The sequence below is a fragment of the Rhinopithecus roxellana genome, chromosome 1 (genome assembly GCF_007565055.1).
Source record: "Rhinopithecus roxellana isolate Shanxi Qingling chromosome 1, ASM756505v1, whole genome shotgun sequence".
NCBI lineage: Eukaryota > Metazoa > Chordata > Mammalia > Primates > Cercopithecidae > Rhinopithecus > Rhinopithecus roxellana.
The window spans coordinates 98626009-98634372 of record NC_044549.1 but is presented as its reverse complement, the minus strand read 5'-3'; the positions used below and the strand labels follow the sequence as shown (position 1 = coordinate 98634372).

Genomic DNA, 8364 nt, shown 5'->3' with positions numbered 1-8364 from the left:
GAGGGGGAGAAGGGTGAGGAGGAGGAGAGGGAGGAGGAGGAGAAGAGAAGGGGCGGGGGCCGCCGGAGGGAAATGGGAACTGATGCTTCCCTGCCGGAGCGCGCTTGTTCAATGTTAAGATCTTTGACAATTCTTCCTGCGGAGAGTTCAGATCTGATAGCGACGCTGCGCTTGAAGTCTCACTATTTATACTTCCTAAAGGCGGCCCCTTGTTCTGAGTAAATTACCTCCCCGCGCAACTCGGAGTGAGCCCCCTTCCCGGGTAGCAGTCGCGCCTCTACCGGGGGTTGGGGAGGGAAAAGGAGAAGGAGAGAGAGAGAGAGAAAGAGAGAAAGAGAGAAAGAGAGAAAGAGAGAGAGAGAGAGAGAGAGAGAGAGAGAGAGAAGGACATGAGAGAGAGAGAGAGAGAGAGAGAGAGAGAGAGAGAGATTGGAGTTCGGGCGGGCTGGGGCTCGAGTGGAAGGGCAGCACAGGGGAACTGGAGGGGGCGGGGAGAGGAGGCCGGTCCCCGGCCGCTCAGGTTTCCAAATAGCCCCTGCCGCCTATGCTCTTGGCCATTAATCCAGGATTGACAAGAATCCCTAATTAATTTAATTAGGCGTGGATTTTTGCGTTGGTGTCATGACTTAGTTAAACACTGGGGAGCTGGATAGACCCCGCGGGGTGGGGCCAAGAGAAAACTGACAAGTGCGCAGCTCTTAGAGTCAGTCTGGTATCCCGACACTACATCCTTACCTACAGCCTTGCTTGGAGTTAGGATGCCTCGCAACTGCTCAGCTTTGCATTTCTTTTCCTCGTCCCTGCCCTGCATCAACCGCCCAGCAGTTTATAGGCCCCGCATCCCATTCTCGCATCCTGAGCCCGCATCCCAATCCTGCATCCCCGCCTCTCACTCACACCCTCGAACCCTGCCGGCAGTAGCTCCACCGCCCAGCATCATCCTGCCCAGAGTGAGGGTTGTCTGCACCTTCTCCGACCCGCGCAGCTTCTCTTAGGAGCTTCCCGGCTCGCAGGCAGGTTGAGTCCGGGTCTCCTCCAAGTTCCTCGCCCCTCGGTCCGTGTTATTCGCTCTATTATTCGTGTCCTGGAGCCTAGCTGACTCCTCTATGGACAGACCCCGCTAAAAGGGACCGGGCTATTTAACAAGTTTCCCGAGCAGCTGTTAGCTGACAGATCTCATTTTAAAGTGTTTCCTTAGCGCCCGGTCAAGAACAGCTCGACTTCGTTCGTTTCCCCTCTGAGGTCTCAGAACTCCCACCCTTCTCCCTTGCTCCTTGCAACCGGACCCCTCTATGGTGAATTACAGGACTTCTTTAGCATCTTGGGAAACATCCGAGTTTATTTACTAATTTGAAAAACAAGAGATTATCCCTATTCGAGTCTGGAAAAAAAAATCGACGTTAAGTTTGTACCTCGTCTAATTTCATTTATTGCGGAGTGCTAAAAAAGAGACGCTCGCCAGGAGTAAACGTCCTCTCTCTCTCTCTCTCTCTCTCTCTCTCTCTCTCTCTCTCTCTCTCTCCCTCTCTCTCTCTCTCTCTCTCTCTCTCTCTCTTCCTCCCCTCCCCCCGCAACGATTTAAAATTCTATTTCTGGTCTATTTTCCTCAGAACGGTTTGTTACATTAGAGGAACATCTATATTCCTGAGTCATTTATCTGTATTTTGCCGGACAGGGCTTGCTGTGAGAAGTGTGGCTATGCAAATATATACTCACAAAAGAATATTTACATATGAAAAGTTATATTTAAGTGTGTAAACAAATATACCTCTTTAAGTGTGGCTTAGGGGACATTTTCAAGTACTCTGAATATTAATGCAGACTTTCTGGAAGTTAAAGGTAACTTGATCATTATTTTGGATCTAATACTCTCAGTAAAAATAAGAGGAATTACAGAACATTAATATGTACATGTTCCATATATTGGTTAAGGCATCAAAACAAATTAGCAGATAATTTAAGAAGTTCCGTCAAAACAATCTGAAACACTTGTAAAAAGAGAACACAATTATAACTTAATATATTAGTGTTTCTCAAATAGATGTAAATAGAAGCTGGATATAACCTTATGTTATTCTACAATACTCATATTAAAATGTTCACATTTGGTGAATTTAAGGATTATGTATATCATGCTTTTCAGAAATGTTTTGCCTTTTTAAAACATTTCATTTTTTGCCACTTTTAGGAGAGCCAATGTCTATAATTTTTCCACAGCTATAGCTTTTAGGTATTAATACATTGTGTCAGTACTTGCTTTTGTTTTGTTACACCACAAAAGGGACTCAAATACTCAAAGTTTCCAAAGTTATACAAATTTAGAAACAATTTCACATTGAGTCTTGGGTTACTCTCTGTAACTACTTTCTGATATTATCAGAGGAAAATAATCAAAAAAACTTTAGTCCTTTATGAAAATCTGTTTTTAAGATTATGTAGCAGAAAGGCCAGTAATGGGGTGAGCTAAGTGGATATGGTGCTCAAGGTGCTCTCAAACTGAGGTGTTAAATACATATTCATAAATAACTCAAAAATAACCACTGTTAGAAGTCGGCAAGGAATCAGGAGACCCACCAGCTACTAGTTTGCCTTTTTAAGCATGATTTTTAGGTTTGAACTCATATTTCAACTACTGAGCTTGAGGGAAAGATGACCATTTTAAAGGTAATCAGGGAAGTCACAGACACAACTATTGTGTAATTCAAACCAATAGATTTTCCCGTGATCTCAGCTTTTTGGCTCATTGCATATTTAGGAATAGTAGTGTTGATAACAGATGGAGCTAGAGAAATCTTTAGTGTCTGACCACAGATTCCCACTGGCCTAAGGAAAGTTTACTTTAAAAAAAATTCAAGGTTATAAAATCATATACTAATAAATGCTCACAAAGTTCCAATGATTTTGTTTCATTAAACAGCAAATATTTTCCAGAGATAGGACATTTCAAAATACAGTTTTGGTAAAAAAAAAAAAAAAAAAAAAAAAAAAAAAAAGCATTTATGGTAAAGCTCAGCTGACAGTCTGTGGACGGATACACAGGTACCAATAAAATTCAGGACCCCAACAAGGGTTTCCCCAGCTTTTGAATTATTTAAAATATACACGTAGTATTGTAGTAGTTAAGTTTTAAAACAGTGCCTCAAAATTGGCTAGTTAAGGTATATTATTTATGAAAAATATATTGTGGAGGTGATTTTTTTACCATCTCAAATATCTGCGGAAAATTGTAGCTTGGTTATCTAGCAGTGGTGAATGAGTTGGTTCTCATAGTCGACCAAAACCCAGGCCAACAATTTATTTATCTTTTTAGCTTTGCCTAAGCGTAAATGAGGAAAAAATAATTTTCATGTAAGGAAAAATAAGTTATGTAGTATGAGTTACAGAAAATGCTGAGTCTCTTTAATTTCTATTGGTTTAAATTAAAAAACCCCACACACCTATAAATTTGATTTCTCCTTCAGAAGAAACCGCTCCCCGCCTCGCCTCAGGCAGCTTTCTCCCATTCCTCTACTAACCAGTTACTTTAATCTGAGAAACTAATTTGCACTCAACTTGTGAGTGCCTTCACCTTCAGGGCAGAAGAAACACCGACTTTTAATGCATTTTTGCAAATAAATCATTACAATTTAATCACACAAGACTCTATACAGACACACTCCCATGATTTATTATCGTTGGGTGAGTTTTCCCCTCCCCCAGCATGAGATAACCAATTTGGTTTCGTGTAGGTGTCATAAACATAACTTCCTACGATGCAGATTTGTTTACTGATTACCCATGACGATAACGACGACTACTAAGACAATAACACTCTCCAGTCCCACCTTTATTGCTTTTGGTAACAATAAAATCAAAATAAACAGGCACGCAAAACAAACGCCAAACAAAAAATTGGCAGCGTTAAAATCTACTCCCTCGGCATTCCCAGAGCCTGGCAGCATCCATCGATGCACTCGATATCTCGGCTGAAGCTGCCTGGCGCTAGAACCAGGAAGGCGCTGAGCTTAAACTGAAGCAAGTTCGGTGTACGCCGGCGGCGCCCTGATCTAAAGAAACGTCTCGGTGGTCTGCGGAGCTTGCACGGCAGCGGAAGGTGTGAGCCCAAAGGTCTGGACCGAGGTGATGCCCACGACCAGGGCCTGGCGAGCGGCGTCCGTGGCTGCGGGGCTCCGAGGCCCTGCTCTGGCAAGAGGCGGCGTGGGGCCTGGCGCAGTTTGCGCTGGATGTCGGCTGAGGGGTGGGCGGCGGCCTAGCGCCGTGTGCAGTGTCAACGTGCGCATGCGTCCAGCACCTGGGAGGCCCCGGACTCCCTGGGTCAAGGCTGGTGGCTGTAGGATGGGGTGGGTAGGTGGCCGCAGGCCTCAAGCTTGGCCCTCTGTCTTGAGGACGTGTCGGAGAGTTCGCCGACTCCTCCCCTCGCCCCCCATTCCTGGCTCTTCATCGCTGCTTTTGGGTTTCCTGGCTCATCTTGCAATATAAGCCTGGCGCTTCCTCACTAGCCAGGTAGGGTGGAGCAAGACGGAGGCTGGATTCTGGTGCCCTCTATCCCATTCACTCCGCTGTCCCTGCCTTAGATCCACGTCTTTCTGATTCCGCCCTACCCTTTCTGGCCCACACTGGCTTGCTGAGAGAAGTGGTGCAGGGTGAAATAGACGTTCCTTTCTTGAAGTATAAATATGCTTGCCTTAAACACACTATATATTCCTTTGACTTCTGTACTTGTGGCCATGTGACTAAGAGCATATGGCTTTGTTTACTTTTGCAAGATGTTATAATGCACCGTAAGGCATGTTGCCTGCTCTTGATTTTAGGTTAACCTTGACGTAATTTCTCTCAGAGGTTGTGTATCTTTAAATGCACACTGGAAACCTAAACAAAAAAATATTTTTTCCCCTTCCAGAATTAACAGTAACCCAATTGTGTTCCAACTAACTAGGTAATATATACATAAATTCAAATTTCTTTTGTTGTCACAAGAAAACATTCGAGCTGTCGTCTTTGAACTTAGATGTATTATAAAAGCTCTAAGTGAAGGAGGTAAGCAGAGTTCCCAGGTTTAAAATTTGGAGCAGGTGTGACAGTTGCAACCTTGGGGGAAACTAGGTATCCTTTAAGAGCCTCTCTAGTCTTCGAGTTTACAAATATTCACTTTCTTTGCAGGCAAAGATTTCGTGCTAAGTGATATAACACTTTATTTATGTTTTTCAGTAAGAGGGCTAAAAATGTCAGAATCTGAAAACAAGAAAAACAGCTGGCACCTTTTTGTTAATTGGCCTTGCCAACTCAACCAGTCTCACAAAGGGAGGTGTTATGAATTGGAAAAGTTCTTTGAAAGCGGGTTGTTATAGATCTATAGTTGTATTTCCTGCTTTCATTTCCAAACCATTGGGGATAAATTCCTATGATTGATCATGCGTTTTTAAAAAGAAAGATGCTTCCAAGTTTTTAATTGTGATGGGAGAAGTGTTTTGACAGAAATCAGGCACGTGAACTTTACATTAAGATGTTTCTGTAAATTGATTTCCTCCTGTAGTCATTGCATGCCATGGCTTCAATTCTGTAGTGGGAGTAGTTGGGTGAGTTTTGCAACCATGAGGCTACAACCAGGAAGAACTAGAGTGAGAACAGGAAGCCAAGAGCTATAGGAACTCTGTCCCATATTGTCTCTTTCACTTACAGATAAATTGAAAATTGTTAGCTTGTGGGACTCTAAAAGCCTGTGCTCCATTCATCATTCATTGCCCTTATGAGAAAGAACTATTAATGTGTCTTTCCATTCATTGCTCCTTACTGGTGGAGTTAAGTATAAAGAATTCTTCCTTACTAGGAGTATGTAATATAAATTGATTACCATGACTTGAATTGGCAAGTGTATTTAATTACATGCTGATGACATAATGGAAATCTAGGGGTAAGTTTATGTCTGTGGTGGTGAGTAGGACTTCAGTACCTGTCATAGAGAAGACAATTTTGAGATCTACCTTGTGATTTGCTGTTAGTGTTCACTCCCTTTTGTGAATAAATGTTTGAAGTTAACTATAACAAAGAAATATGGTGACCTTTTGCTTTCTTTTATTGGGGTTAATTATATTTCAGTGTAATTTTTCTGAAATGTAAATGTGTCACTTGAAATATTTATAGTTTTGTCACAGTGGTTTTTCAACCTTTTCTTGGTTTCTCTAAGGAAGGGTTTATTTTAAGTTCTGGGGTACATGCGCAGGATGTGCAGGTTTGTTACATAGGTAAACGTGTGTCATGGTGGTTTGCTGCACCTAAATATTAATCCCAGAATGCGTTATCTATTTTTCCTGATGCTCTCCCTTCCCCTGTACCCCCACCACAGGCCCCATTGTGTGTTGTTCCCCTCCCAGGTCCATGTGTTCTCAGTGTTCAGCTCCCACTTGTTAGTGAGAACATGTGGTGGTTGGTTTTCTCTTCCTGTGTTAGTTTGATGAGGATAATGGCTTCCAGCTCCATCCATGTCCCTGCAAATGATGATCTCATTCTTTTTTTGTGGCTCCGTAATATTCCATGGTGTATATGTACCACATTTTCTTTATTCAGTCTATCAGCAATGGGCATTTAGTTTGATTTTGTGTCTTTGCTATTGTGAATAATGCTGCAGTGAACATACACGTGCATGTGTCTTTATAATAGAATGATTTCTATTTCTTTGGGTATATACCCAGTAATGGATTGCTGGGTCAAATGGTATTTCTGGTTCTAGGTCTTTGGTGAATCACCACACAGGTGATTCCTCAAAGAATCACGCATTCTGGATGATTCCTGTGACATCATCTTCCACAGTGGTTGAACTAATTTACATTCTCACTCACAGTTTATTAATAAAAGTGTTCCTGTCTCTCCACAGCCTTGCCAGCATCTGTTGTTTTTTGACTTTTTTTCTTTTTTTGAGGTGGAGTCTTGCTCTGTCGCCAGGCTGGAGTGCAGTGGTGCATTCTCAGCTTACTGCAACCTCTGACTCCTTGGTTCAAGCAATTCTGCCTCAGCCTCCCGAGTAGCTGGGATTACAGGCACGCTTCACCACATGCAGCTAATTTTTGTGTTTTTCGTAGAAACAGGGTTTCACCATGTTGGCCAGGATGGTCTCCATCTCCTGACATCGTGATCTGCCCCCCCTCAGCCTCCCAAAGTGCTGGGATTGCAGGTGTGAGCCACTGCGCCAGGCAGTTTCTTGACTTTTTAATAATTCCCATTCTGACTGGCATGAGATGGTATCTCATTGTGGTTTCGATTTGCTTTTCTCTAATGATCAGTGATGTTGACTTTTTTCTCATATGTTTGTTGGCCACATAAATGTCTTCTTTTGAGAAGTGTCTGTTCATGTTCTCTGCCCATTTTTTAATGGGATTGCTTTTTTTTCTTGTGAATTTGTTTCACTTCCTTATAGACTCTGGACATTAGACCTTTGTCAGTTGTATAGGTTGCAAAAGTTGTCCCCTATAGATTGTGTGTTCGTTCTGATGATAGTTTCTTTTGCTGTGCAGAAACTCTTTAGTTTAATTAGAGCCCATTTTAATTTTTGTTTTTGTTGCAATTGCTTTTGACGCTTTTGCCAAGAAATCTTTGCCCGTGCCTGTGGCCTGTATGGTATTGCCTAGATTTTTTTCTACGGTTTTTCTAGTTTTGGGTTTTACATTTAAGTCTTTAATCTATCTTGAGTTAATTTTTGTATAAGGTATAAGGAAGGGGTCCACTTTCAATTTTCTACATATGGCTAGCCAGTTCTCCCAGCACCATTTATTAAATAGGGAGTCCTTTCCTCATTGCTTGTTTTTTGTCAGGGTTGTCAAAGATTGGATGGTTGTAGATGTGTGGTCTTATTTCTAAGTTCTCTATTTTGTTCCATTGGTCTATGTGTCTGTCTTTGTACCAGTACCATGCTGTTTTGGTTACTGTAGCCTTGTATAGTTTGAAGTCAGGTACTGTGATGCCTCCAGCTTTGTTCTTTTTGCTGAGGATTGTCTTGGCTATATGGGCTCTTTTTTGGTTCCGTATGAATTTTGAAATAGTTTTTTTCTAATTCTGTGAAGAATGTTAATGGTAGTTTGATGCGAATAGCATTGAATCTTTAGGTCACCTTGGGTGGTATGGCCATTTTCATGATATTGATTCTTCCTGTCTATGAGCATGGAATGTTTTTCCACTTCTTTGTGGTCCTCTCTAATTTCCTTGAGCAGTGGTTTGTAGTTCTCCTTGAAGAGGTCCTTCACTTTCCTTGTTAGCTGTATTCCTAGGTATTTTATTCTCTTTATAGCAGTTGTAAATGGGAGTTCATTCATGATTTGGCTCTCTACTTGACTGTCATTGGTGTGTAGGAATGCTAGTGATTTTTGCACATTG

At 42.1% G+C, this 8364-nt stretch overlaps 1 protein-coding gene across 1 annotated transcript in view; it reads left to right on the top strand.

The window, feature by feature from the left end:
- Positions 1 to 3946: 3946 nt before the first annotated feature.
- Positions 3947 to 8364, top strand: part of RSRC1 (arginine and serine rich coiled-coil 1) — a 426163-nt gene continuing 421745 nt past the window's right edge. The window contains exon 1 of the mRNA XM_030928335.1: positions 3947 to 4107. The gene's annotated coding sequence lies outside the window, so the exon portion shown is untranslated. The remainder of the gene's footprint in view (positions 4108 to 8364) is intronic.